General features: G+C 43.1%; 8 non-coding genes and 43 pseudogenes across 8 annotated transcripts; all 51 read left to right on the forward strand.

Annotated features, from left to right (window-relative positions):
• The first annotated feature begins 26 nt into the window (after positions 1–26).
• On the forward strand, positions 27–145 carry LOC148556087 (5S ribosomal RNA; annotated as a pseudogene).
• Positions 146–323: 178 nt separating this feature from the next.
• On the forward strand, positions 324–442 carry LOC148556088 (5S ribosomal RNA; annotated as a pseudogene).
• Positions 443–622: 180 nt separating this feature from the next.
• LOC148556089 (5S ribosomal RNA) lies at positions 623–741 on the forward strand (annotated as a pseudogene).
• A 478-nt stretch (positions 742–1,219) lies between these two features.
• LOC148556090 (5S ribosomal RNA) lies at positions 1,220–1,338 on the forward strand (annotated as a pseudogene).
• Positions 1,339–1,515: 177 nt separating this feature from the next.
• LOC148556091 (5S ribosomal RNA) lies at positions 1,516–1,634 on the forward strand (annotated as a pseudogene).
• Positions 1,635–1,817: 183 nt separating this feature from the next.
• Positions 1,818–1,935, forward strand: LOC148556092 (5S ribosomal RNA; annotated as a pseudogene).
• A 184-nt stretch (positions 1,936–2,119) lies between these two features.
• Positions 2,120–2,238, forward strand: LOC148556093 (5S ribosomal RNA; annotated as a pseudogene).
• A 486-nt stretch (positions 2,239–2,724) lies between these two features.
• On the forward strand, positions 2,725–2,843 carry LOC148556094 (5S ribosomal RNA; annotated as a pseudogene).
• A 182-nt stretch (positions 2,844–3,025) lies between these two features.
• On the forward strand, positions 3,026–3,144 carry LOC148556095 (5S ribosomal RNA). Its single transcript, XR_015891533.1, has one exon. It is a non-coding gene; the product is annotated as a 5S ribosomal RNA (ribosomal RNA).
• A 183-nt stretch (positions 3,145–3,327) lies between these two features.
• Positions 3,328–3,446, forward strand: LOC148556096 (5S ribosomal RNA; annotated as a pseudogene).
• Positions 3,447–3,627: 181 nt separating this feature from the next.
• Positions 3,628–3,746, forward strand: LOC148556097 (5S ribosomal RNA; annotated as a pseudogene).
• A 178-nt stretch (positions 3,747–3,924) lies between these two features.
• On the forward strand, positions 3,925–4,043 carry LOC148556098 (5S ribosomal RNA; annotated as a pseudogene).
• Positions 4,044–4,224: 181 nt separating this feature from the next.
• Positions 4,225–4,343, forward strand: LOC148556099 (5S ribosomal RNA; annotated as a pseudogene).
• Positions 4,344–4,524: 181 nt separating this feature from the next.
• Positions 4,525–4,643, forward strand: LOC148556100 (5S ribosomal RNA; annotated as a pseudogene).
• Positions 4,644–4,819: 176 nt separating this feature from the next.
• On the forward strand, positions 4,820–4,938 carry LOC148556101 (5S ribosomal RNA; annotated as a pseudogene).
• Positions 4,939–5,119: 181 nt separating this feature from the next.
• LOC148556102 (5S ribosomal RNA) lies at positions 5,120–5,238 on the forward strand. Its single transcript, XR_015891522.1, has one exon. It is a non-coding gene; the product is annotated as a 5S ribosomal RNA (ribosomal RNA).
• Positions 5,239–5,419: 181 nt separating this feature from the next.
• Positions 5,420–5,538, forward strand: LOC148556103 (5S ribosomal RNA; annotated as a pseudogene).
• A 182-nt stretch (positions 5,539–5,720) lies between these two features.
• LOC148556104 (5S ribosomal RNA) lies at positions 5,721–5,839 on the forward strand (annotated as a pseudogene).
• Positions 5,840–6,018: 179 nt separating this feature from the next.
• On the forward strand, positions 6,019–6,137 carry LOC148556105 (5S ribosomal RNA; annotated as a pseudogene).
• Positions 6,138–6,316: 179 nt separating this feature from the next.
• Positions 6,317–6,435, forward strand: LOC148556106 (5S ribosomal RNA). Its single transcript, XR_015891643.1, has one exon. It is a non-coding gene; the product is annotated as a 5S ribosomal RNA (ribosomal RNA).
• An 8,730-nt stretch (positions 6,436–15,165) lies between these two features.
• LOC148556107 (5S ribosomal RNA) lies at positions 15,166–15,281 on the forward strand (annotated as a pseudogene).
• A 483-nt stretch (positions 15,282–15,764) lies between these two features.
• LOC148556108 (5S ribosomal RNA) lies at positions 15,765–15,883 on the forward strand (annotated as a pseudogene).
• Positions 15,884–16,060: 177 nt separating this feature from the next.
• Positions 16,061–16,179, forward strand: LOC148556109 (5S ribosomal RNA; annotated as a pseudogene).
• Positions 16,180–16,360: 181 nt separating this feature from the next.
• Positions 16,361–16,479, forward strand: LOC110263336 (5S ribosomal RNA). The gene has a single exon (XR_002348801.2). It is a non-coding gene; the product is annotated as a 5S ribosomal RNA (ribosomal RNA).
• A 175-nt stretch (positions 16,480–16,654) lies between these two features.
• Positions 16,655–16,773, forward strand: LOC148556110 (5S ribosomal RNA; annotated as a pseudogene).
• A 481-nt stretch (positions 16,774–17,254) lies between these two features.
• Positions 17,255–17,373, forward strand: LOC148556111 (5S ribosomal RNA; annotated as a pseudogene).
• A 178-nt stretch (positions 17,374–17,551) lies between these two features.
• LOC148556112 (5S ribosomal RNA) lies at positions 17,552–17,669 on the forward strand (annotated as a pseudogene).
• Positions 17,670–17,849: 180 nt separating this feature from the next.
• Positions 17,850–17,967, forward strand: LOC148556113 (5S ribosomal RNA; annotated as a pseudogene).
• A 180-nt stretch (positions 17,968–18,147) lies between these two features.
• On the forward strand, positions 18,148–18,265 carry LOC148556114 (5S ribosomal RNA; annotated as a pseudogene).
• Positions 18,266–18,744: 479 nt separating this feature from the next.
• Positions 18,745–18,863, forward strand: LOC148556115 (5S ribosomal RNA; annotated as a pseudogene).
• Positions 18,864–19,046: 183 nt separating this feature from the next.
• Positions 19,047–19,165, forward strand: LOC148556116 (5S ribosomal RNA; annotated as a pseudogene).
• Positions 19,166–19,343: 178 nt separating this feature from the next.
• LOC148556117 (5S ribosomal RNA) lies at positions 19,344–19,461 on the forward strand (annotated as a pseudogene).
• Positions 19,462–19,641: 180 nt separating this feature from the next.
• Positions 19,642–19,759, forward strand: LOC148556118 (5S ribosomal RNA; annotated as a pseudogene).
• Positions 19,760–19,939: 180 nt separating this feature from the next.
• On the forward strand, positions 19,940–20,057 carry LOC148556119 (5S ribosomal RNA; annotated as a pseudogene).
• A 479-nt stretch (positions 20,058–20,536) lies between these two features.
• On the forward strand, positions 20,537–20,655 carry LOC148556120 (5S ribosomal RNA; annotated as a pseudogene).
• A 182-nt stretch (positions 20,656–20,837) lies between these two features.
• LOC148556121 (5S ribosomal RNA) lies at positions 20,838–20,956 on the forward strand (annotated as a pseudogene).
• A 480-nt stretch (positions 20,957–21,436) lies between these two features.
• On the forward strand, positions 21,437–21,555 carry LOC148556122 (5S ribosomal RNA; annotated as a pseudogene).
• Positions 21,556–21,736: 181 nt separating this feature from the next.
• LOC148556123 (5S ribosomal RNA) lies at positions 21,737–21,855 on the forward strand. Its single transcript, XR_015891550.1, has one exon. It is a non-coding gene; the product is annotated as a 5S ribosomal RNA (ribosomal RNA).
• A 479-nt stretch (positions 21,856–22,334) lies between these two features.
• LOC148556124 (5S ribosomal RNA) lies at positions 22,335–22,453 on the forward strand. The gene has a single exon (XR_015891524.1). It is a non-coding gene; the product is annotated as a 5S ribosomal RNA (ribosomal RNA).
• A 184-nt stretch (positions 22,454–22,637) lies between these two features.
• LOC148556125 (5S ribosomal RNA) lies at positions 22,638–22,756 on the forward strand (annotated as a pseudogene).
• A 178-nt stretch (positions 22,757–22,934) lies between these two features.
• Positions 22,935–23,053, forward strand: LOC148556126 (5S ribosomal RNA; annotated as a pseudogene).
• A 176-nt stretch (positions 23,054–23,229) lies between these two features.
• On the forward strand, positions 23,230–23,348 carry LOC148556127 (5S ribosomal RNA; annotated as a pseudogene).
• Positions 23,349–23,529: 181 nt separating this feature from the next.
• On the forward strand, positions 23,530–23,648 carry LOC148556128 (5S ribosomal RNA; annotated as a pseudogene).
• A 170-nt stretch (positions 23,649–23,818) lies between these two features.
• LOC148556129 (5S ribosomal RNA) lies at positions 23,819–23,937 on the forward strand (annotated as a pseudogene).
• Positions 23,938–24,114: 177 nt separating this feature from the next.
• Positions 24,115–24,233, forward strand: LOC148556130 (5S ribosomal RNA; annotated as a pseudogene).
• Positions 24,234–24,414: 181 nt separating this feature from the next.
• LOC148556131 (5S ribosomal RNA) lies at positions 24,415–24,533 on the forward strand. The gene has a single exon (XR_015891193.1). It is a non-coding gene; the product is annotated as a 5S ribosomal RNA (ribosomal RNA).
• Positions 24,534–25,013: 480 nt separating this feature from the next.
• LOC148556132 (5S ribosomal RNA) lies at positions 25,014–25,132 on the forward strand (annotated as a pseudogene).
• A 180-nt stretch (positions 25,133–25,312) lies between these two features.
• On the forward strand, positions 25,313–25,431 carry LOC148556133 (5S ribosomal RNA). The gene has a single exon (XR_015891466.1). It is a non-coding gene; the product is annotated as a 5S ribosomal RNA (ribosomal RNA).
• Positions 25,432–25,912: 481 nt separating this feature from the next.
• LOC148556134 (5S ribosomal RNA) lies at positions 25,913–26,031 on the forward strand (annotated as a pseudogene).
• A 180-nt stretch (positions 26,032–26,211) lies between these two features.
• Positions 26,212–26,330, forward strand: LOC148556135 (5S ribosomal RNA; annotated as a pseudogene).
• Positions 26,331–26,811: 481 nt separating this feature from the next.
• LOC148556136 (5S ribosomal RNA) lies at positions 26,812–26,930 on the forward strand (annotated as a pseudogene).
• The last annotated feature ends 179 nt before the right edge of the window (positions 26,931–27,109 follow it).

A 27,109-nucleotide genomic window follows, 5' to 3' on the forward strand; every position in this document is an offset into this window, starting at 1 on the left:
TGATATTTGTGTGCACATACTTTAATAGGTGTGATCATACCAACACTAATGCACCGGATCCCACCAGAACTCCGTAGTTAAGCGTGCTTGGGCGAGAGTGGTACTAGGATGGGTGACCTCTTGGGAAGTCCTCGTGTTGTACCTTTTTTTTTACGTTGTGCTTACCCTCGTTCTTTAAACGACGCTATCTCGAATAGTTTAGCTATAGGGAGTCTTAATGAACTGATTTTCGGCAAGCTCCCACGGGCCCTGTAGGGCTTCGCAGCTCGACTTACCCTACGTCGCGATACATGCTTATGATAATTGTGTGCACATACTTTAATAGGTGCGATCATACCAGCACTAATGCACCAGATCCCACCAGAACTCCGTAGTAAAGCGTGCTTAGGCGAGAGTGGTACTATGATGGGTGACCTCCTAGGAAGTCCTTGTGCTGCACGTCTTTTTTTTTACGTCGTGCTTTCCCTCGTTCTTTAAACGACGCTATCTCGAATAATTTAGCTAAAGCGAGCCTTAATGACTTGACTTTCGGCAGGCTCCTACGGGGCCCGCAAGGCTTCGCAGCTCGACTTTCGCTATGTAGCAATACATGCTTATGACAATTGCATGCGCATACTTTTATAGGTGCGATCATACCAGCACTAATGCACCAGATCCAATCAAAACTCTGCAGTTAAGCGTACTTGGGCGATAGTAGTACTACGATGGGTGACCTCCTGGGAAGTCCTCGTGTTGCACCTCTTTTTTTTTTACGTCGTGCTTATCCTCGTTCTTTTAACAATGCTATCTCGAATAGTTTAGCTAAAGCGAGCCTTAATGACCTGACTTTCGGCAGGGTCCTACGAGGTCTGCAGGGCTTTGCAGCTCGACTTACCCTATATAGCGATACATGCTTATGATAATTGTGTGCACATACATTAATTGGCGTGATCATACCAGCAATAATGCACCGGATCCTACCAGAACTCTGTACTTAAACGTGCTTAGGCGAGAGTAGTACTAGGATGGGTTACTTCCAGGGAATTCCTTGTGTTGTACCATTTTTTTTACGTCGTGCTTACCCTCGTTCTTTAAACGACGCAATCTCAAATAGTTTGGCTAAAGCGAACCTTAATGACCTGACTTTCGGCAGGGTCCTACGAGGCCCGCAGGGTTTTGCAGCTCGACTTACCCTATGTAGGGATACATGCTAATGATAATTGTGTGCACATACTTTAATAGGTGTGATCATACCAGCACTAATGCACCAGATCCCACCAGAACTCCGTAGTTAAGCGTGCTTGGTCTAGAGTTGTACTAGGATGGGTGACCTCCTGGGATGTCCTCGTGTTGTACTTTTTTTTTACGTCGTGCTTACCCTCGTTCTTTAAACGACGCTATCTCGAATAGTTTAGCTATATTGAGCCTTAATGAACTTATTTTCGGCAAGCTCCGACGAGCCCTACAGGGCTTCGCAGCTTGACTTACCCTACGTCGCGATACATGCTTATGGTAATTGTGTGCACATACTTTAATAGGTGTGATCATACCAGCACTAATGCACCGGATCCCACCAAAACTCCGTAGTTAAGCGTGCTTGGGCGAGAGTGGTACTAGGATCGGTGACCTACTGGGAAGTCCACGTGTTGCACCTCTTTTTTATTTTTAAGTCGTGCTTACCCTCGTTCTTTAAACGACGCTATCTCGAATAGTTTAGCTAAAGCGAGCCTTAATGACCTGACTTTCGACAGGCTCCTACGGGGCCCGCAGGGCTTCGCAGCTCGACTTACCCTATGTAGCGATACATGCTTACGACAATCGCATGCGCATACTTTAATAGGTGCGATCATACCAGCACTAATGCATCGGATCCCATCAGAACTCTGCAATTAAGCGTGCTTGGGCGAGAGTAGTACTACGATGGGTGACCCCTTGGAAATTCTCGTGTTGCACCTCTTTTTTTTTTTTTACGTCGTGCTTACCCTCGTTCTTTTAACGATGCTATCTCGAATAGTTTAGGTAAAGCGACCCTTAATGACCTGACTTTCGGCAGGGTCCTACGAGGCCCGCAGGGCTTCGCAGCTCGACTTACCCTATGTAGCGATACATGCTTATGATAATTGTGTGCACATACATTAATTGGTGTGATCATACTAGCATTAATGCACCGGATCCCACAAGAACTCCGTAGTTAAACGCGCTTAGGCAGGAGTAGTACTAGGATAGGTTACCTCCAAGGAAGTCCTCGTGTTGTACCTTTTTTTTACGTCGTGGTTACCCTCGTTCTTTAAACGACGCTATCTCGAATAGTTTAGCTATAGTGAGCCTTAATGAACTGATTTTCGACAAGCTCCCACGGACCCTGCAGGGCTTCCCAGCTCGACTTACCCTATGTAGCGATACATTCATATGATAATAGTGTGCACATACATTAATTAGTGTGATCATACTAGCACTAATGCATCGGATCCCATCAGAACTCCGGAGTTAAGCGTGCGTGGGCGAGAGCGTTACTAGGATGGGTGACCTCCTCGGAATTCCTGGTGGAGCACCATTTTTCTTTTCTTTTTTTTTTTCGTCGTGCTTACCCTCGTTGTTTAAACGACGCAATGTTGAATAGTTTAGCTAAAGTGAGCCTTAATGACCTAATTTTTGGCAGGCTCCCACGGGCCCACAGGGCTTCACAGCTCAACTTACCCTACGTCGTGACACATGCTAATGATAATTGTGTGTGCATACTTTAATAGCTGCTATCATACCAGCACTAATGCCTCAGATCCCATAAGAACTCTGCAGTTAAGCGTGCTTGGGCAAGATTAGTACTAGGATGAGTGACCTCCTGGGAAGTCCTCGTGTTGCACCTCTTTTTTTTTTAATGTCGTGCTTACCCTCGTTCTTTTACCGACGCTATCTCAAATCGTTTAGCTAAAGCGAGCCTTAGTGAACTGATTTTAGGCAAGCTCCCACGGGACCCGCAGGGCTTCGCAGCTCGACCTACCCTACGTCGCGAGACATGCTTATGATAATTGTATGCACATACTTTAATAGGTGCGATCATACTAGAACTAATGCACCGGATCCCATCAGAACTCCGTAGTTAAGCGTGCTTGGGCAAGAGTAGTACTTGGATGGGTGACCACCTGAGAAGTCCTCGTGTTGCACCTCTTTTTTTTTTTTATGTCGTGCTTACCCTCGTTCTTTAAACGATGCTATCTCGAATAGTTTAGCTAAAGCGAGCCTTAGTGAACTTATTTTCGGCAAGCTCCCACGGGACCCGCAGGGCTTCGCAGCTCGACTTACCCTACGTAGCGAGACATGCTTATGATAATTGTGTGCCCATACTTTAATAGGTGCGATAAAACCAGCACTAATGCACCGGATCCCACTAGAACTCCGTAGTTAAGTGTGCTTGGGCGAGAGTGGTACGAGGATGGGTGACCTCCTGAGAAGTCCTCGTGTTGCACCTCTTTTTTTTTTACGTCGTGCTTATCGTCGTTCTTTAAACGATGCTATCTCGAATAGTTTAGCTAAAGCGGGTCTTAATGACATGACTTTCGGCAGGCTCCTACGGGGTCCGCAGGGCTTCGCAGCTCGACTTACCCTATGTAGCGATACATGCTTATGATAATTGTGTGCACATACTTTAATAGGTGTGATCATACCAGCACTAATGCACCGGATCCCACCAGAACTCCGTAGTTAAGCGTGCTTGGGCAAGAGTGGTACTAGGATGGGTGACCTCCTGGGAAGTCCTCGTATTGTACCTTTTTTTTTACATCGTGCTTACCCTCGTTCTTTAAACGACGCTATCTCGAATAGTTTAGCTATAGTGAGTCTTAACGAACTGATTTTCGGCAAGCTCCCACGGGCCCTGCAGGGCTTCGCAACTCGACTTACCCTACGTCGAGATACACGCTTATGATAATTGTGTGCACATACTTTAATAGGTGCGATCATACCAACACTAATGCCCCAGATCCCACCAGAACTCCGTAGTTAAGGGTGCTTGGGCGAGAGTGGTACTAGGATGGGTGACCTCCTGGGAAGTCCTCGTGTTGCACCTCTTTTTTTTTTACGTCGTGCTTACCCTCGTTCTTTTAACGATGCTATCTCGAATAGTTTAGCTAAAGCGAGCCTTAATGACCTGACTTTCGGCAGGGTCCTACGAGGCCCGCAGGGCTTTGCAGCTTGACTTACCCTAAGTAGCGATACATGCTTATGATAATTGTGTGCACATATATTAATTGGCGTGATCATACCAGCAATAGTGAACCGGATCCCACCAGAACTCCGTAGTTAAACGTGCTTAGGCGAGAGTAGTACTAGGATGGGTTACCTCCAGGGAAGTCCTCGTGTTGTACCCTTTTTTTTTTTACGTCGTGCTTACCCTCGTTCTTTAAATGACGCAATCTCAAATAGTTTAGCTAAAGCGAACCTTAATGACCTGACTTTCGGCAGGGTCCTACGAGGCCCGCAGGGTTTCGCAGCTTGACTTACCCTATGTAGGGATACATGCTTATGATAATTGTGTGCACATACTTTAATAGGTGTGATCATACCAGCACTAATGCACCGAATCCCACCAGAACTCCGTAGTTAAGCGTGCTTGGGCTGGAGTTATACTAGGATGGGTGACCTCCTGGGAAGTCCTTGTGTTGTATTTTTTTTTACGTCGTGCTTACTCTCGTTCTTTAAACAACGCTATCTCGAATAGTTTAGCTATATTGAGCCTTAATAAACTGATTTTCGGCAAGCCCCCACGAGCCCTGCAGGGCTTCGCAGCTCGACTTACCCTACGTCGCGATACATGCTTATGATAATTGTGTGCACATACTATAATATGTGCGATCATACCAGCACTAATGCACCGGATCCCACGAGAACTCCGTAGTTAAGCATGCTTGGGCGAGAGTGGTACTACGATGGGTGACCTCCTGGGAAGTCCTCTTGTTGCACCTCTTTTTCTTTTAAGTCGTGCTTACCCTCGTTCTTTAAACGACGCTATATCGAATAGTTTAGCTAATGCGAGCCTTAATGACCTGACTTTTGGCAGGCTCCTACGGGGCCCGCAGGGCTTCGCAGCTCGACTTACCCTATATAGCGATACATGCTTATGACAATTGCATGCGCATACTTTAATAGGTGCGATCATACCAACACTAATGCACCGGATCCCATCAGAACTCTGCAGTTAAGCGTGCTTGGACGAGAGTAGTACTACGATGGGTGACCTCCTGGGAAGTCCTTGTGTTGCACCTCTTTTTTTTTTATGTCGTGCTTACCCTCGTTCTTTTAACGATGCTATCTCGAATAGTTTTGCTATAGTGAGCCTTAATGAACTGATTTTCGGCAGGCTCCCACGGGCCCTGCAGGGCTTTGCAGCTCGACTTACCCTATGTAGCGATACATTCTTATGTTAATAGTGTGCACATACATCAATTAGTGTGATCATACTAGAACTAATGCTTCGGATCCCATCAGAACTCCGGAGTTAAGCGTGCGTGGGCGAGAGCGGTACTAGGATGGGTGACCTCCTGGGAAGTCCTCGTGTTGCACCTTTTTTTTTCTTTACGTCATGCTTACCCTCGTTCTTTAAATGACGCTATCTCGAATCAGTTAACTAAAGTGAGCCTTAATGACCTGACTTTTGGCAGGCTTCTATGGGGCCCGCAGGGCTTCGAAGCTCGACTTACCCTTTGTCGCGATACATGCTTATGATGATTGTGTGAACATACCTTAATAGGTGTGACCTTACTAGCACTAATGCACTGGACCCCACCAGAACTCCGTGGTTAAGCGTGCTTGGGCGAGAGTAGTACTAGGATGGCTGACCTCCTCGGAAGTCCTCGTGTTGCACCATTTTTTTTTACGTCGTGCTTACCCTTGTTCTTTAAACGACGCTATCTTGAATAGTTTAGCTAAAACGAGCCTTAATGGCCTGATTTTCGGGAGGCTCTAATGGGCCCCGCAGGGATTCGTAGCTCGACTTAAACTATGTCGGGACACATGCTTATGATAATTGTGTGCAAATACTTTAATAGGTGCGATTATACCAGCACTAATGCACCGGATCCCATCAGAAATCCGCAGTTAACCGTGTTTGGGCGAGAGTAGTACTAGGATGGGTGAACTCCTGGGAAGTCCTCGTGTTGCACCTCTTTTTTTTACGTCATGCTTACCTTCGTTCTTTGACCGACCCTATCTGGAATAGTTTACCTAAAGCGAGATTTAATGACCTGATTTTCGGCAGGCTACCACGGACATCGCAAGGCTTCGCAGATCGACTTAACCTATGTCGCGATACAAACTTATGATAATTGTGTGCGCATACTTTAATAGGTGCGATCATACCAGCACTAATGCACCGGATCCCATGAGAACTCCGCAGTTAGGCGTGCTTGGGCGAGAGTGGTACTAGGATGGGTGACCTCCTGGGAAGTCCTCGTGTTGCATCTCTTTTTTTTTTTACGTCGTGCTTACCCTCGTTCTTTAAACGACGCTATCTCGAATAGTTTAGCTAAAGCGAGCCTTAATGACCTGACTTTCAGCAGGCTCCTACGGGGCTCGCAGGGATTCTCAGCTCGACTTACCCTATGTAGCGATACATGCTTATGATAATTGTGTGCACATACTTTAATAGGTGTGATCATACGAGCACTAATGCACCGGGTCCCACCAGAACTCCATAGTTAAGTGTAAGAACCCCGATTTTCGAGTACACGAGATCTTTTCTGAAGGCACGTATTTCACCGGAAGATCAGTAAAGGAAACACCTCTTCTGTATCATCAAGCGTCTCAATCCTCATTGTCATTATATTATCTTTAACTCAGGACCTTAGTCGAGACAAGCTCAATAACGCAATCACGAAGAACCTAGTTTTTGAACCGTATCGGTTTGGAGTTTTGATCCTATTTTTTGTAAATAATCTCAGTTTGACAAACCGGACCTGATTTATGAGATGAGATAATAGGATGATATTATCATTATATTAGTATTAGAAAATGCTTGAATGATATTATGGTTACCTGATCAGTTTTAGTTAAAAACAGAAAATCGGTTTAACCGGGTTTACGGTTTACTGGTGCAGCTTAGCACCAGCACTCTCTGACGACTTTAGCAATGCTAAGGCCTCATTATTCATGTTCTATTCTCATAATAAATATGTTACTAGTGTCATTTATGCTAGTAGCTCAGAAAATAATTTTTAGAGATGTTTTTACGAGTGTTCCGATACACCTAGTTTTAGTAGTTGTACACCAGAGATATTTTAATATTATTTTAATCCACCTCCAAGCCAACCAATCACAACTCACCTTACACCCCTAAGACCTCCAAGGCTGTCTCATTTCATCATTTTGGCCGAAAATAACAAGAGAGAAAAGAGAGAAACTTTCATGAACACTTAATCTTCAAAGCTTGATTTCTTCTGAACTAAAACTCAAATCAAAACTCTGATTTCACCAAAATGATCCTCTCTTCTTCCTCTACATAACCATGTAACTTATCAAGGATGGAAATAAGGTGAGATGGCTGTCTCCCTCCCATTTCAATTTGGTTTTCAAGGAAAACCATGCAAAACATGTGTTTTCTTGATGTTCTTCCTTAGGAATCATGCTTAACTTGACTTGAGGGCCAAGAAACGTGAATTTCCAGCAAGTCTAAGGTGAGATATCGCTTCCTAACATACCAAGGGAGATTTGGTCAGTTGAGAGTTTGTGGATTTAAAGTTGTTCTTGATGTGTTTTAGAAGGAAAAAAATGCTTAAGGACCACCTGAAAGTCTAACTGAATTTGGAGCAGCAAATCAAGGTAAGGTGTCACGAAATTAATCTTGATTATTTGTGTTTGAGTTTTGTGAATGTTGTATAAATTGGCTGTGCTAAAAATTGGTTGCATATATGATTGATTCTTGGTGAAAATTTGGTGAAATTTTGATGAAATTTGATGAAATTCAAGCTTTAAAGTTCATGTTCTTGGGCAGATAGAAAAACGAAACCCTAAGCTTAAATTGAGGTTCAATTTGTGTTGAAATTATGTAGAAAAGATGGGGTTTTAGTGGCTGCTAATTTATTTTGAATTTTGGTAAAAATCGGTTGCTGAAAAGACTGAAAAATGGGTAAAAACAGAGAAAGAATTTGAAGAATATACGAAGAACACGAAGAACACTTTGAGTGTGGTAAAGAACATTGAAGAACACCTTTTAGATCTTAGAAAGGGCAAGGAAGTAAATATTTTGGTGTTTGAGGGGTTATTTGGTAATTTCTGAAAGTTAGGGTGGTAAAAAGTGAATTTTAAAGGTTCAAAGTAAAAGTAAGTTAATTTTCGAAAATTTAATAATAAAATAATAAAAAATAATAAAATATTAAATAATAATATTTAATTAAAAATAATATTTTAATAAAAATAATAAAATAATGCGGAAAAGGCAGTTTTCTGTAAAAGCTTTAGAAAGACAACTTTAAACTCAGAATCTCATAATTACCTTCATAAAACACTTAGGGAGTGGTAAAAACATATTAGTGAGGCAAAAATAAAGAAAAGATAAAAAGTTAAAGAAAAGATAAAAACCAAAGAAAAAGTCTGTAAAATTTTAATGACAGAAAAACAGACAGAGACTAGTGAACGAACTAGGGCAACTTAGTTAGTACTTGAGTTGCGACTAGGGTTAGGTGTTATATGAAAAGTTAAACTGTTTCAGTATAGACTTAATGAACCTATACCTGGGACAGACTAACTATTCATACCGAAATTTACATAAGCTTTAAATACATACGTTAAACAGAAAAATCAGAGCAGAATAAAGAAACACATAGAACAGAGTAACCAGAGCAGAATAAAGGGATACAGAGAAAAGAGTAATCAGAGCAAAGTAAAAAGACAAAGAGAAAAGAGTAATGTGATAAAGAGAAATGGTTTGAATTAAGATGTTGTAAAAGTAAAAAATGTAAAGTTTGTACAGTATGATTGAACAGAGAAAGAAAGAGGTACTGCATAAGAATGTGAAAATGATGATGAATAATGAGAATGATAATGAATGATGATAATGAGAATGATTATGTAATGATTTTCTGCTTGAGGCAACCCAAGAGATGTGTTTATTCATTTGTTGCGTTACGGCAACTCCAGATATACTTGTATGATCATCTGCTGCAGTGAGGCAGTCAGATAGATAATGGTGTGATCACTGAGAACGCTTTCCTACGGTACAGATCCATATTTTATTTCTGTAAGGCAGAGGGGTTATTTCCTGCTACAGAAGTACTATGACCACCTGTTCCATTTCTGTAGTGGCAGAGGGGTTATTTCCTGTATACAGAAGGTGTGTCGGCGTACATCCCTGCAGTGGCAGATGTGTTATTTCCTGCGTGCAGTGGACCCTGTGGTGGCAGAGGGGTTATTTCCTGTACACAGGGGTATAGCCAATAGGAAATCCTTATCCAGACAGAGGTTGCTGGATAACGTCGGGAGCGGGTTAGTAAACGACAGATGAGCTCATTACCTGCACTAGGGCTAGACATGCATCATACTTGGTTGCGCATTTCCTTTGTTATGATTGTGGTATGAATGTATGCTTTCCTTGTTTGTATTCCATTCTCTGCGCTTGTGATATTTTCTTGTATTCTTCTGTTTGCATTCTGCTATCTGTTTTCTCTATCTTCTCTACTTATCTGTGTTTTCTAATTACTGCTTCCTTGTATTCTGCTAATAGTCTGCTAAACAACATAGAATTAATGAACGTAACTAATAACCCCGACCCTACTAAGAACTCCCCAGTTCTTACCCCTTCTCTCTCCCTTCCCCCTTCAGATGGAAGTATGAGTACCCTTCCGTAGTTCATTGATGATGGTTCTGCAAAGAGGATTCCGCTCTAGATAGTCTTCTGAGTCTAGGGTGAATCTCGTTCTCTGTTTATATGTATATACTGTGAGACTAGCCAATGTCTACACCCCGTTTGTTCTTGAACTTTAACTTAAATCCTGTGTACGAGACTCCTATTGTGTGGCTACTTGATGAGGTACCAGAGAGACGTTATATGGCAATGTCTGATCGTGCAAAGGAGTAGTAGATGATGTTCTACCTTTTGCTGATGTTCCACCTGACTTGATTTTTGAAGACTTAGAACGTACTTTCCCTCGCTTTAGTAGTTTAGAGGGACTAGGTAAGTATAGAGTTTAGGCTAGCCAAGGTGCCAGCTTAGGGACTTCTTGAACAGGTCAGGGCCTAGGATGTTGTATGTATATATATGTATATAGTTATTATCTAGCTATATTTAGGGGTGTTCTAACTAAAAGTCTATACTCTAATAAAGCCTGAATCACTGAATGTTGTTGACTACCTGTGATATATTTATGTGTGGTTGTTTATAACTGTTTTATCTATTATCAGTTCTGAATTGATTATGAATGATTCTGTTTATTAATTCAAATGTTTTCAAAAAAAAAAGTACCTCGCTAACTAACTATGCTTTTAACAACGAATCAGGCTCATATAATAAATAATAGATAATAATTAGGATGACAAATTGGTAGCACTCAATTTCTGGTATGTCCTAGGAGTACTGAAAATTGGGTCGTTACAATTTGGTATCAGAGCAGTTCGTTCCCAGTAGAGCCTGGGGAGTGGACTAACTATGCTTCATTCAACACTCTGCTTGTGTGTCCCATGCTGTTAGGGTATCTTTAAGATACATTTGGCATGAATGTCTATGAGCGCTCATTTTGGGAAAGTTCGTGCCTTACTAGAAATATTAAGACTGATCACCTTAATGTTGATTGTTTGGTGTGGATAGGACCTTAATGACTGTGAATAGGCATAGTTTAATCGAGCTCCGAATGTCAAATCGATCCGAGGTACAGCTATCCTAATAGCTGTTATGATATACATGGCAATGACTATGTTAGATTTGGATGCTGTAAGAAACAAACCTACCTCTTCATCAGGATGGCTTGAAGAAAGTAGATCATTTGAAGATGGATTCTGCACGTGGCTGAAATTTTGAGGGCAAAATTTTCTTTTAGGAGGGTAGAATGTAACAACCCCGATTTTCGAGTACGCGAGATCTTTTCTGAAGGCACGTATTTCACCGGAAGATCAGTAAAGAAAACACCTCTTCTGTATCATCAAGCGTCTCAATCCTTATTGTCATTATATTATCTTTAACTCAGGACCTTAGTCGAGACAAGCTCAATAACGTAATCACGAAGAACCTAGTTTTTGAACCGTATCGGTTTGGAGTTTTGATCATATTTTTCGTAAATAATCTCAGTTTGACAAACCGGACCCGATTTATGAGAGAAGAGAGATAATATGATGATATTATCATTATATTAGTATTAGAAAATGCTTGAATGATATTATGGTTACCTAATCAGTTTTAGTTAAAAACAGAAAATCGGTTTAACCGGGTTTACGGTTTACTGGTGCAGCTTAGCACCAGCACTCTCTGATGACTTTAGCAATGCTAAGGCCTCATTATTCATGTTCTATTCTCATAATAAATATGTTACTAGTGTCATTTATGCTAGTAGCTCAGAAAATAATTTTTAGAGATGTTTTTACGAGTGTTCCGATACACCTAGTTTTAGTAGTTTTACACCAGAGATATTTTAATATTATTTTAATCCACCTCCAAGCCAACCAATCACAACTCACCTTACACCCCTATGACCTCCAAGGCTGTCTCATTTCATCATTTTGGCAAAAAATAACAAGAGAGAAAAGAGAGAAACTTTCATGAACACTTAATCTTCAAAGCTTGATTTCTTCTGAACTAAAACTCAAATCAAAACTCCGATTTCACCAAAATGATCCTCTCTTCTTCCTCTACACAACCATGTAACTTATCAAGGATGAAAATAAGGTGAGATGGCTGTCTCCCTCCCATTTCAATTCGGTTTTCAAGGAAAACCATGCAAAACATGTGTTTTCTTGATGTTCTTCCTTAGGAATCATGCTTAACTTGACTTGAGGGCCAAGAAACATGAATTTCCAGCAAGTCTAAGGTGAGATATCTCTTCCTAACATACTGAGGGAGATTTGGTCAGTTGAGAGTTTGTGGATTTAAAGTTGTTCTTGATGTGTTTTAGGAGGAAAAAGTGCTTAAGGACTACCTGAAAGTCTAACCGAATTTGGAGCAGCAAATCAAGGTAGGGTGTCACGAAATTAATCTTGATTATTTGTTTTTGAGTTGTGTGAATGTTGTATAAATTGGCTGTGCTAAAAATTGGTTGCATATATGATTGATTCTTGGTGAAAATTTGGTGAAATTTTGATGAAATTTGATGAAATTCAAGCCTTAAAGTTCATGTTCTTGGGCAGCTGGAAAAATGAAACCCTAAGCTTAAATTGAGGTTCATGTTGAAATCATGTAGAAAAGATGGGGTTTTAGTGGCTGCTAATTTATTTTGAATTTTGGTAAAAATCGGTTGTTGAAAAGACTGAAAAGCGGGTAAAAACAGAGAAAGAATTTGAAGAATATATGAAGAACACGAAGAACACTTTGAGTGTGGTAAAGAACATTGAAGAACACCTTTTAGATCTTAGAAAGGGCAAGGAAGTAAATATTTTGGTGTTTGAGGGGTTATTTGGTAATTTCTGAAAGTTAGGATAGTAAAAGTAGAAATATTAAAAGTTACGGGTGGTAAAAAGTGAATTTTAAAGATTAAAAGTAAAAGTAAGTTAATTTTCGAAAATTTAATAATAAAATAATAAAAAATAATAAAATATTAAATAATAATATTTAATTAAAAATAATATTTTAATAAAAATAATAAAATAATGCGGAAAAGGCAGTTTTTTGTAAAAGCTTTAGAAAGATAACTTTAAACTCAGAATCTCATAATTACCTTCATAAAACACTTAGGGAGTGGTAAAAACATATTAGTGAGGCAAAGATAAAGAAAAGATAAAAAGTTAAAGAAAAGATAAAACCCAAAGAAAAAGTCTGTAAAATTTTAATGACAGAAAAACAGACAGAGACTAGTGAACTAACTAGGGCAACTTAGTTAGTACTTGAGTTGCGACTAGGGTTAGGTGTTATATGAAAAGTTAAACTGTTTTAGTATAGACTTAATGAACCTATACCTGGGACAGACTAACTATTCATACCGAAATTTACATAAGCTTTAAATACATACGTTAAACAGAGAAATCAGAGCAGAATAAAGAAACACAGAGAACAGAGTAACCAGAGCAGAATAAAGGGATACAGAGAAAAGAGTAATCAGAGCAAAGTAAAAAGACAAAGAGAAAAGAGTAATGTGATAAAGAGAAATGGTTTGAATTAAGATGTTGTAAAAGTAAAAGATGTAAAGTTTGTACAGTATGATTGAACAGAGAAAGAAAGAGGTACTGCATAAGAATGTGAAAATGATGATGAATAAGGAGAATGATAATGAATGATGATAATGAGAATGATTATGTGATGATTTGCTGCTTGAGGCAACCCAAGAGATGTGTTTATAAATTTGTTGCGTTAAGGCAACTCCAGATATACTTGTATGATCATCTGCTGCAGTGAGGCAGTCAGATAGATAATGGTGTGATCACTGAGAACGCTTTTCTACGGTACAGATCCATATTTTATTTCTGTAAGGAAGAGGGGCTATTTCCTGCTACAGAAGTACCGTGACCACCTGTTCCATTTCTATAGTGGCAGAGGGGTTATTTCCTGTATACAGAAGGTGTGTCGGCGTACATCCCTGCAGTGGCAGATGTGTTATTTCTTGCGTGCAGTGGACCCTGTGGTGGCAGAGGGGTTATTTTCTGTACACAGGGGTATAGCCAATAGGAAAGCCTTATCCAGACAGAGGTTGCTGGATAATGTCGGGAGCGGGTTAGTAACCGACGGATGAGCTCATTACCTGCACTAGGGCTAGACATGCATCATACTTGGTTGCGCATTTCCTTTGTTATGATTGTGGTATGAATGTATGCTTTCCTTGTTTGTATTCCATTCTCTGCGCTTGTGATATTTTCTTGTATTCTTCTGTTTGCGCTCTGCTATCTGTTTTCTCTATCTTCTCTACTTATCTGTGTTTTCTAATTACTGCTTCCTTGTATTCTGCTAATAGTCTGCTAAACAACATAGAATTAATGAACGTAACTAATAACCCCGACCCTACTAAGAACTCCCCAGTTCTTACCCCTTCTCTCTCCCTTCCCCCTTCAGATGGAAGTATGAGTACCCTTCCGTAGTTCGTTGATGATGGTTCTGCAAAGAGGATTCCACTCTAGATAGTCTTCTAAGTCTAGGGTGAATCTCGTTCTCTGTTTATATGTATATACTGTGAGACTAGCCAATGTCTACACCCCGTTTGTTCTTGAACTTTAACTTAAATTCTGTGTACGAGACTCCTGTTGTGTGGCTACTTGATGAGGTACCAGAGAGACGTTATATGGCAATGTCTGATCGTGCAAAGGAGTAGTAGATGATGTTCTACCTTTTGCTGATGTTCCACCTGACTTGATTTTTGAAGACTTAGAACGTACTTTCCCTCGCTTTAGTAGTTTAGAGGGACTAGGTGAGTATAGAGTTTAGGCTAGTCTAAGTGCCAGCTTAGGGACTTCTTGAATAGGTCAGGGCCTAGAATGTTGTATGTATATATATGTATATAGTTATTATCTAGCTATATCTAGGGGTGTTCTAACTAAAAGTCTATACTCTAATAAAGCCTGAATCACTGAATGTTGTTGACTACCTGTGATATATTTATGTGTGGTTGTTTATAACTGTTTTATCTGTTATCAGTTCTGAATTGATTACGAATGATTCTGTTTATTAATTCAAATGTTTTCAAAAAAAAAAGTACCTCGCTAACTAACTACGCTTTTAACAACGAATCAGGCTCATATAATAAATAATAGATAATAATTAGGATGTCAAATTGGTAGCACTCAATTTTTGGTATGTCCTAGGCGTACTGAAAATTGGGTCGTTACATTAAGCGTGCTTCGGCTAGAGTAGTACTAGGATGGGTGACCTCCTGGGAAGTCCTCGAGTTGTACCTTTTTTTTACGTCGTGCTTACCCTCATTCTTTAAACGACGCTATCTCGAATAGTTTAGCTATAGTGAGCCTTAATGAACTGATTTTCGGCAAGCTCCCACGGGCCCTGCAGGGCTTCGCAGCTCGACTTATCCTACGTCGCGATACATGCTTAAGATAATTGTGTGCACATACTTTAATAGGTGCAATCATACCAGCACTAATGCACTGGATCCCTCCAGAACTCTGTAGTTAAGCGTGCTTGGGCGAGAGTGGTACCAGGATGCACCTCCTGGGAAGTCCTCGTGTTGCACCTCTTTTTTTTTATTTTACGTCGTGCTTACCCTCGTTCTTTTAACGACGATATCTCAAATAGTTTAGCTAAAGCGAGCCTTAATGACCATACTTTCGGCAGGGTCCTACGAGGCCCGCAGGGCTTTGCAGCTCGACTTACCCTATGTAGCGATACATGCTTATGATAATTGTGTGCACATACATTAATTGGCGTGATCATACCAGCAATAATGCACCGGATCCCACCAAAACGCCGTAGTTAAACGTGCTTAGGCGAGAGTAATACTTGGATGGGTTACCTCCAGGGAAGTCCTCGTGTTGTACCTTTTTTTTTTACGTCGTGCTTACCCTCGTTCTTTAAACGACGCTATCTCGAATAGTTTAGCTAAAGCGAGCCTTAATGACCTGACTTTCGGCAGGGTCCTACGAGGCCCGTTGGGTTTCGCAGCTCGACTTACCCTATGTAGGGATACATGCTTATGATAATTGTGTGCACATACTTTAATAGGTGTGATCATACCAGCACTAATGCACCGGATCCCACCAGAACTCCGTAGTTAAGCATGCTTGGGCTAGAGTTGTACTAGGATGGGGGACCTCCTGGGAAGTCCTCGTGTTGTACTTTTTTTTTTACGTCGTGCTTACCCTCGTGTTTAAACGACGCTATCTCGAATAGTTTAGCTATAGTGAGCCGTAATGAACTGATTTTCGGCAAGCTCCCACGGGCCCTGCAGGGCTTCGCAGCTCGACTTACCCTTCGTCGCGTTACATGCTTATGATAATTGTGTGCACATACTTTAATAGGTGCGATCATACCAGCACTAGTGCACCGGATCCCACCAGAACTCCGTAATTAAGCGTGCTTGGGCGAGAGTGGTACTAGGATGGGTGACCTCTTGGGAAGTCTTCGTGTTGCACCTCTTTTTTTTTTACGTCGTTCTTACCCTCATTCTTTAAACGACTCTATCTCGAATAGTTTAGCTAAAGCGAGCCTTAATGACCTGACTTTCAGCAGGCTCCTACGGGGCCCGCAGGGCTTTGTAGCTCGACTTACCCTATGTAGCAATACATGCTTATGACAATTGCATGCGCATAGTTTAGTAGGTCCGATCATACCAGCACTTATGCACCAGATCCCATCAGAACTCTGCAGTTAAGCGTGCTTGGGCGAGAGTAGTACTACGATGGGTGACCTCCTGGGAAGTCCTCGTGTTGTACTTTTTTTTACGTCGTGCTTACCCTCATTTTTAAACGACGCTATCTCGAATAGTTTAGCTATAATGAGCCGTAATGAACTGATTTTCGGCAAGCTCCCACGGGCCCTGCAGGGCTTCACAGCTCGACTTACCCTTCGTCGCGATACGTGCTTATGATAGTTGTGTGCACATACTTTAATAGGTGCGATTATACAAGCACTAGTGCACCGGATCCCACCAGAACTCCGTAGTTAAGTGTGCTTGGGCGAGAGTGGTACTAGGATGGGTGACCTCCTGGGAAGTCCTCGTGTTGCACCTCTTTTTTTTTTTTACGTCGTGCTTACCCTCGTTCTTTAAACGACGCTATCTCGAATAGTTTAGCTAAAGCGAGCCTTAATGACTTGTCTTTCGGCAGGCTCCTACGGGGCCCGCAGGGCTTCGCAGCTCGACTTACCCTATGTTGCGATACATGCTTATGACAATTGCATGCGCATACTTTAGTAGGTGTGATCATACCTGCACTTATGCACCGGATCCCACAAGAACTCCATAGTTAAACGCGCTTAGGCGGGAGTAGTACTAGGAGGGGCTACCTCCAAGGAATTCCTCGTGTTATACCTCTTTTTTTTACGTCGTGCTTACCCTCGTTCTTTAAACGACGCTATCTCGAATAGTTTAGCTATATTGAGCCTTAATGAACTGATTTTCGGCAAGCTCCCACGGGCCCTGTAGGGCTTCGCAGCTCGACTTACCCTATGTAGCGATACAAGCTTATGATAATTGCGTGCACATACTTTAATAGGTGCAATCATACCAGCAATAATGCACCGGATCCCCCCAGAACTCCGTAGTTAAACGTGCTTAGGCGAGAGTAGTACTAGGATGGGTTACCTCCAGGGAAGTCCTCGTGTTGTACCATATTTTTTACGTCATGCTTACCCTCGTTCTTTAAACGACGCTATCTCGAATAATTTAGCTAAAGCGAGCCTTAATGACCTGACTTTCGGCAGGGTTCTACTAGGCGCGCAGGGTTTCGCAGCTCGACTTACCCTATGTAGGGATACATGCTTATGATAATTGTGTGCACATACTTTAATAGGTGTGATCATACCAGCACTAATGCACCGGTCCCATCAGAACTCTGTAGTTAAGCGTGCTAGGGCGAGAGTAGTACTATGATGGGTGACCTCCTGAGAAGTCATCGTGTTGCACCTCTTTTTTTTTACGTCGTACTTACCCTCGTTCTTTAAACGACGCTATCTCGAATAATTTAGCTAAAGCGAGCCTTAATGACCTGACTTTCGGCAGGGTCCTACTAGGCGCGCAGGGTTTCGCAGCTCGACTTACCCTATGTAGGGATACATGCTTATGATAATTGTGTGCACATACTTTAATAGGTGTGATCATACCAGCACTAATGCACCGGTCCCATCAGAACTCTGTAGTTAAGCGTGCTTGGGCGAGAGTAGTACTACGACGGGTGAGCTCCTGAGAAGTCCTCGTGTTGCACCTCTTTCTTTTTACGTCGTGCTTACCCTCGTTCTTTTAACGATGCTATATCGAATAGTTTAGCTAAAGCGAGCCTTAATGACCTGACTTTCGGTAGGGTCCTACTAGGCGCGCAGGGTTTCGCAGCTCGACTTACCCTATGTAGGGATACATGCTTATGATAATTGTGTGCACATACTTTAATTGGTGTGATCATACCAGCACTAATGCACCGGTCCCATCAGAACTCTGCAGTTAAGCGTGCTTGGGCGAGAGTAGTACTACGATGGGTGACCTCCTGGGAAGTCCTCGTGTTGCACCTCTTTTTTTTTACGTCGTGCTTACCCTCGTTCTTTTAACGATGCTATCACGAATAGTTTAGCTAAAGCGACCCTTAATGACCTGACTTTCGGCAGGGTCCTACGAGGCCCGCAGGGCTTCGCAGCTCGGCTTACCCTATGTAACGATACATTCTTATGATAATTGTGTGCACATACATTAATTGGTGAGATCATACCAGCATTAATGCACCGGATCCCACAAGAACTCCGTAGTTAAACGCGCTTAGGCGGGAGTAGTACTAGGATGGGTTCCCTCCAAGGAAGTTCTCCTGTTGCACCTTTTTTTTTTGACGTCGTGCTTACCCTCGATCTTTAAACGACGTTATCTCGAATAGTTTAGCTATAGTGAGCCTTAATGAACTGATTTTCAGCAAGCTCCCACAGGCCCTGCAGAGCTTCGCAGCTCGACTTACCCTATGTAGCGATACATGCTTATGATATTTGTGTGCACATACTTTAATAGGTGCAATCATACCAGAACTAATGCACCAGATCCCACCAGAACTCCGTAGTTAAGCGTGCTTGGGCGAGAGTGGTACTAGGATGGGTGACCTCCTGGGAAGTTCTCGTGTTGCACCTCCTTTTTTTTTTTACGTCGTGCTTACCCTCGTTCTTTTAACAACGATATCTCGAATAGTTTAGCTAAAACGAGACTTAATGACCTGACTTTCGGCAGGGTTCTACGAGGCCCGCAGGGCTTTGCAGCTCGACTTACACTATGTAGCGATACATGCTTATGATAATTGTGTGCACATACATTAATTGGCGTGTTCATACCAGCAATAATGCACCGGATCCCACCAGAACTCAGTAGTTAAACGTGCTTAGGCGAGAGTAGTACTAGGATGGGTTACCTCCAGGGAAGTCCTCGTGTTGTACCATCTTTTTTACGTCATGCTTACCCTCGTTCTTTAAACGACGCTATCTCGAATAATTTAGCTAAAGCGAGCCTTAATGACCTGACTTTCGGCAGGGTTCTACTAGGCGCGCAGGGTTTCGCAGCTCGACTTACCCTATGTAGGGATACATGCTTATGATAATTGTGTGCACATACTTTAATAGGTGTGATCATACCAGCACTAATGCACCGGTCCCATCAGAACTCTGTAGTTAAGCGTGCTAGGGCGAGAGTAGTACTATGATGGGTGACCTCCTGAGAAGTCATCGTGTTGCACCTCTTTTTTTTTACGTCGTACTTACCCTCGTTCTTTAAACGACGCTATCTCGAATAATTTAGCTAAAGCGAGCCTTAATGACCTGACTTTCGGCAGGGTCCTACTAGGCGCGCAGGGTTTCGCAGCTCGACTTACCCTATGTAGGGATACATGCTTATGATAATTGTGTGCACATACTTTAATAGGTGTGATCATACCAGCACTAATGCACCGGTCCCATCAGAACTCTGTAGTTAAGCGTGCTTGGGCGAGAGTAGTACTACGACGGGTGAGCTCCTGAGAAGTCCTCGTGTTGCACCTCTTTCTTTTTACGTCGTGCTTACCCTCGTTCTTTTAACGATGCTATATCGAATAGTTTAGCTAAAGCGAGCCTTAATGACCTGACTTTCGGTAGGGTCCTACTAGGCGCGCAGGGTTTCGCAGCTCGACTTACCCTATGTAGGGATACATGCTTATGATAATTGTGTGCACATACTTTAATTGGTGTGATCATACCAGCACTAATGCACCGGTCCCATCAGAACTCTGCAGTTAAGCGTGCTTGGGCGAGAGTAGTACTACGATGGGTGACCTCCTGGGAAGTCCTCGTGTTGCACCTCTTTTTTTTTACGTCGTGCTTACCCTCGTTCTTTTAACGATGCTATCACGAATAGTTTAGCTAAAGCGACCCTTAATGACCTGACTTTCGGCAGGGTCCTACGAGGCCCGCAGGGCTTCGCAGCTCGGCTTACCCTATGTAACGATACATTCTTATGATAATTGTGTGCACATACATTAATTGGTGAGATAATACCAGCATTAATGCACCGGATCCCACAAGAACTCCGTAGTTAAACGCGCTTAGGCGGGAGTAGTACTAGGATGGGTTCCCTCCAAGGAAGTTCTCCTGTTGCACCTTTTTTTTTTGACGTCGTGCTTACCCTCGATCTTTAAACGACGTTATCTCGAATAGTTTAGCTATAGTGAGCCTTAATGAACTGATTTTCAGCAAGCTCCCACAGGCCCTGCAGAGCTTCGCAGCTCGACTTACCCTATGTAGCGATACATGCTTATGATATTTGTGTGCACATACTTTAATAGGTGCAATCATACCAGAACTAATGCACCAGATCCCACCAGAACTCCGTAGTTAAGCGTGCTTGGGCGAGAGTGGTACTAGGATGGGTGACCTCCTGGGAAGTTCTCGTGTTGCACCTCCTTTTTTTTTTACGTCGTGCTTACCCTCGTTCTTTTAACAACGATATCTCGAATAGTTTAGCTAAAACGAGACTTAATGACCTGACTTTCGGCAGGGTTCTACGAGGCCCGCAGGGCTTTGCAGCTCGACTTACACTATGTAGCGATACATGCTTATGATAATTGTGTGCACATACATTAATTGGCGTGTTCATACCAGCAATAATGCACCGGATCCCACCAGAACTCAGTAGTTAAACGTGCTTAGGCGAGAGTAGTACTAGGATGGGTTACCTCCACGGAAGTCCTCGTGTTGTGCCTTTTTTTTTTTACGTCGTGCTTACCCTCGTTCTTTAAACGATGCTATCTCGAATAGTTTAGCTAAAGCGAGCCTTAATGACCTGACTTTCGGCAGGGTCCTACGAGGCCAGCAGGGTTTCGCAGCTCGACTTACCCTATGTAGCGATACATGCTTTTGATAATTGTGTGCACATACATTAATTGGTGTGATCATACCAGCATTATTGCATCGGATGCCACAAGAACTCCGTAGTTAAACGCGCTTAGGCGGGAGTAGTACTAGGATGGGTTCCCTCCAAGGAAGTTCTCATGTTGTACCTTTTTTTTTTTTACGTCGTGCTTACCCTCATTCTTTAAACGACGCTATCCCGAATAGTTTAGCTATAGTGAGCCTTAATGAACTGATTTTCGGCAGGCTCCTACGGGCACTGCAGGGCTTCGTAGCTCGTCTTACCCTACGTTGCGATACATGCTTATGATAATTGTGTGCACATACTTTAATAGGTGCGATCATACCAGCACTAATGCACCGGATCCCACCAGAACTCCGTAGTTAAGTGTGCTTGGGCGAGAGTGATACTAGGATGGGTGACCTCCTAGGAAGTCCTCGTGTTGCACCTCTTTTTTTTTTACGTCGTGCTTAACCTCGTTCTTTAAACGACACTATCTCGAATAGTTTATGTAAAGTGAGCCTTAATGACCTGACTTTCGGCAGGCTCCTACGGGGACCGCAGGGCTTCGCAGCTCGACTTACACTATGTAGCGATACACGCTTATGACAATTGCATGCGCATACTTTAGTAGGTGCAATCATACCAGCACTAATGCACCGGATCCCATCAGAACTCTGCAGTAAAGCGTGCTTGGGTGAGAGTAGTACTACGATGGGTGACCTCCAGGGAAGTCCTCGTATTGCACCTCTTTTTTTTTTACGTCGTGCTTACCCTTGTTCTTTTAACGATGCTATCTCGAATAGTTTAGCAAAAGCGACCCTTAATGACCTGACTTTCGGCAGGATCCTACGAGGCCCGCAGGGCTTCGCAGCTCGACTTACCCTATGTAGCGATACATGCTTATGATAATTATGTGCACATACATTAATTGGTGTGATCATACCAGCATTAATGCACCGGATCCCCCAAGAACTCCGTAGTTAAACGCGCTTAGGCGAGAGTAGTACTAGGATGTGTTCCCTCCAAGGAAGTTCTCATGTTGTACCTTTTTTTTTGACGTCGTGCTTACCCTCGTTCTTTAAACGATGTTATCTCGAATAGTTTAGCTATAGTGAGCCTTAATGAACTGATTTTTGTCAAGCTCCCACGGGCCCTGCAGGGCTTCGCAGCTCGACTTACCCTATGTAGCGATACATGCTTATGATAATTGTGTGCACATACTTTAATAGGTGCAATCATACCAGCACTAATGCACCGGATCTCACCAGAACTCCGTAGTTAAGCGTGCTTGGGCGAGAGTGGTACTAGGATGGGTGACCTCCTGGGAAGTTCTCGTGTTGCACCACTTTATTTTTTTTTACGTCGTGCTTACCCTCGTTCTTTTAACAACGATATCTCGAATAGTTTAGCTAAAACGAGACTTAATGACCTGACTTTCGGCAGGGTTCTACGAGGCCCGCAGGGCTTTGCAGCTCAACTTACACTATGTAGCGATACATGCTTATGATAATTGTGTGCACATACATTAATTGGCGTGTTCATACCAGCAATAATGCACCGGATCCCACCAGAACTCCGTAGTTAAACGTGCTTAGGCGAGAGTAGTACTAGGATGGGTTAGCTCCAGGGAAGTCCTCGTGTTGTGCCTTTTTTTTAACGTCGTGCTTACCCTCGTTCTTTAAACGACGCTATCTCGAATAGTTTAGCTAAAGCGAGCCTTAATGACCTGACTTTTGGCAGGGTCCTACGAGGCCAGCAGGGTTTCGCAGCTCGACTTACCCTATGTAGGGATACATGCTTATGATAATTGTGTGCACATACTTTAATAGGTGTGATCATACCAGCACTAATGCATCGCATGCCACAAGAACTCCGTAGTTAAGCGTGCTTGGGCTAGAGTTGTACTAGGATGGGTGACCTCCTGGGAAGTCCACGTGTTGCACTTTTTTTTACGTCGTGCTTACCCTCGTTCTTTAAACGACATTATCTCGAATAGTTTAGCTATAGTGAGCCATAATGAACTGATTTTCGGGAAGCTCCGACGGGCCCTGCAGGGCTTCGCAGCTCGACTTACCCTACGTCGCGATACATGCTTATGATAATTGTGTGCACATACTTTAATAGGTGCGATCATACCAGCACTAATGCACCGGATCCCACCAGAACTCCATAGTTAAGCGTGCATTGGCGAGAGTGGTACTAGGATGGGTGACCTCTTGGGAAGTCCTCGGGTTGTACCTCTTTTTTTTTTACGTCGTGCTTACCCTCGTTCTTTAAACGACGCTATCTCGAATAGTTTAGCTAAAGCGAGCCATAATGAACTGACTTTCGGCAGGCTCCTACGGGGCCCACAGGGCTTCGCAACTCGACTTACCCTATGTAGCGATACATACTAATGACAATTGCATGTGCATTCTTTAATAGGTGCGATCATACCAGCACTAATGCACCGAATCCCATCAGAACTCTGCAGTTAAGCGTGCTTGGGCGAGAGTAATACTAGGATAGGTGACCTCCGGGGAAGTCCTCGTGTTGAACCTCTTTTTTTTTTAAGTCGTGCTTACACTCGTTCTTTTAACGAATAGTTTAGCTAAAGCGACCCTTAATGACCTGACTTTTGGCCGGGTCCTACGAGGCCCGCAGGGCTTCGGAGCTCGACTTACCCTATGTAGCGATACATGCTTTTGATAATTGTGTGCACATACATTAATTGGTGTGATCATACCAGCATTATTGCACCGGATCCCACAAGAACTCCGTAGTTAAACGCGCTTAGGCGGGAGTAGTACTAGGATGGGTTACCTCCAAAGAGGTCCTTGTGTTGTACCTTTTTTTTACGTCGTGCTTACCCTCATTCTTTAAACGACGCTATCCCGAATAGTTTAGCTATAGTGAGCCTTAATGAACTGATTTTCGGCAAGCTACTACGGGCACTGCAGGGCTTCGTAGCTCGTCTTACCCTACGTTGCGATACATGCTTATGATAATTGTGTGCACATACTTTAATAGGTGCGATCATACCAGCACTAATGCACCGGATCCCACCAGAACTCCGTAGTTATGTGTGCTTGGGCGAGAGTGATACTAGGATGGGTGACCTCCTAGGAAGTCCTCGTGTTGCACCTCTTTTTTTTTTACGTCGTGCTTAACCTCGTTCTTTAAACGATGCTATCTCGAATAGTTTATGTAAAGTGAGCCTTAATGACCTGACTTTCGGCAGGCTCCTACGGGGCCCGCAGGGCTTCGCAGCTCGACTTACCCTATGTAGCGATACTCGCTTATGACAATTGCATGCGCATACTTTAGTAGGTGCAATCATACCAGTACTAATGCACCGGATCCCATCAGAACTCTGCAGTTAAGCGTGCTTGGGTGAGAGTAGTACTACGATGGGTGACCTCCTGGGAAGTCCTCGTGTTGCACCTCTTTTTTTTTTTACGTCGTGCTTACCCTTGTTCTTTTAACGATGCTATCTCGAATAGTTTAGCTAAAGCGACCCTTAATGACCTGACTTTCGGCAGGATCCTACGAGGCCCGCAGGGCTTCGCAGCTCGACTTACCCTTTGTTGCGATACATGCTTATGATAATTATGTGCACATACATTAATTGGTGTGATCATACCAGCATTAATGCACCGGACCCCACAAGAACTCCGTAGTTAAACGCGCTTAGGCGGGAGTAGTACTAAGATGGGTTACCTCCAACGAGGTCCTCGTTTTGTACCTTTTTTTTTTACGTCATGCTTACCCTCATTCTTTAAACGACGCTATCCCGAATAGTTTAGCTATAGTGAGCCTTAATGAACTGATTTTCGGCAAGCTCCTACGGGCACTGCAGGGCTTCGTAGCTCGTCTTACCCTACGTTGCGATACATGCTTATGATAATTGTGTGCACATACTTTAATAGGTGCGATCATACCAGCACTAATGCACCGGATCCCACCAGAACTCCGTAGTTATGTGTGCTTGGGCGAGAGTGATACTAGGATGGGTGACCTCCTAGGAAGTCCTCGTGTTGCACCTCTTTTTTTTTACGTCGTGCTTAACCTCATTCGTTAAACGACGCTATCTCGAATAGTTTATGTAAAGTGACCCTTAATGACCTGACTTTCGGCAGGCTCCTACGGGGCCCGCAGGGCTTCGCAGCTCGACTTACCCTATGTAGCGATACACGCTTATGACAATTGCATGCGCATACTTTAGTAGGTGCAATCATACCCGTACTAATGCACCGGATCCCATCAGAACTCTGCAGTTAAGCGTGCTTGGGTGAGAGTAGTACTACGATGGGTGACCTCCTGGGAAGTCCTCGTGTTGCACCTCTTTTTTTTTTTTACGTCGTGCTTACCCTTGTTCTTTTAACGATGCTATCTCGAATAGTTTAGCTAAAGCGACCCTTAATGACCTGACTTTCGGCAGGATCCTACGAGGCCCGCAGGGCTTCGCAGCTCGACTTACCCTTTGTTGCGATACATGCTTATGATAATTATGTGCACATACATTAATTGGTGTGATCATACCAGCATTAATGCACCGGACCCCACAAGAACTCCGTAGTTAAACGCGCTTAGGCGGGAGTAGTACTAAGATGGGTTACCTCCAACGAGGTCCTCGTTTTGTACCTTTTTTTTTTACGTCATGCTTACCCTCATTCTTTAAACGACGCTATCCCGAATAGTTTAGCTATAGTGAGCCTTAATGAACTGATTTTCGGCAAGCTCCTACGGGCACTGCAGGGCTTCGTAGCTCGTCTTACCCTACGTTGCGATACATGCTTATGATAATTGTGTGCACATACTTTAATAGGTGCGATCATACCAGCACTAATGCACCGGATCCCACCAGAACTCCGTAGTTATGTGTGCTTGGGCGAGAGTGATACTAGGATGGGTGACCTCCTAGGAAGTCCTCGTGTTGCACCTCTTTTTTTTTACGTCGTGCTTAACCTCATTCGTTAAACGACGCTATCTCGAATAGTTTATGTAAAGTGACCCTTAATGACCTGACTTTCGGCAGGCTCCTACGGGGCCCGCAGGGCTTCGCAGCTCGACTTACCCTATGTAGCGATACATGCTTATGACAATTGCATGCGCATACTTTAGTAGGTGCAATCATACCCGTACTAATGCACCGGATCCCATCAGAACTCTGCAGTTAAGCGTGCTTGGGTGAGAGTAGTACTACGATGGGTGACCTCCTGGAAAGTCCTCGTGTTGCACCTCTTTTTTTTTTTTACGTCGTGCTTACTTTTGTTCTTTTAACGATGCTATCTCGAATAGTTTAGCTAAAGCGACCCTTAATGACCTGACTTTCGGCAGGATCCTACGAGGCCCGCAGGGCTTCGCAGCTCGACTTACCCTTTGTAGCGATACATGCTTATGATAATTATGTGCACATACATTAATTGGTGTGCTCATACCAGCATTAATGCACCGGATCCCACAAGAACTCCGTAGTTAAACGCGCTTAGGCTTGAGTCATACTAGGATGGGTTACCTCCAAGGAGGTCCTCGTGTTGTACCTTTTTTTTTTACGTCGTGCTTACCCTCATTCTTTAAACGACGCTATCCCGAATAGTTTAGCTATAGTGAGCCTTAATGAACTGATTTTCGGCAAGCTCCTATGGGCACTGCAGGGCTTCGTAGCTCGTCTTACCCTACGTTGCGATACATGCATATGATAATTGTGTGCACATACTTTAATAGGTGCGATCATACCAGCACTAATGCACCGGATCCCACCAGAACTCCGTAGTTATGTGTGCTTGGGCGAGAGTGATACTAGGATGGGTGACCTCGTAGGAAGTCCTCGTGTTGCACCTCTTTTTTTTTTACGTCGTGCTTAACCTCGTTCTTTAAAAGATGCTATCTCGAATAGTTTATGTAAAGTGTGCCTTAATGACCTGACTTTCGGCAGGCTCCTACGGGGACCGCAGGGCTTCGCAGCTCGACTTACCCTATGTAGCGATACACGCTTATGACAATTGCATGCGCATACTTTA

Source organism: Arachis ipaensis, chromosome B6 (genome assembly GCF_059453495.1).
Source record: "Arachis ipaensis isolate K30076 ecotype BB chromosome B6, ASM5945349v1, whole genome shotgun sequence".
NCBI classification, from domain to species: Eukaryota; Viridiplantae; Streptophyta; class Magnoliopsida; order Fabales; family Fabaceae; genus Arachis; species Arachis ipaensis.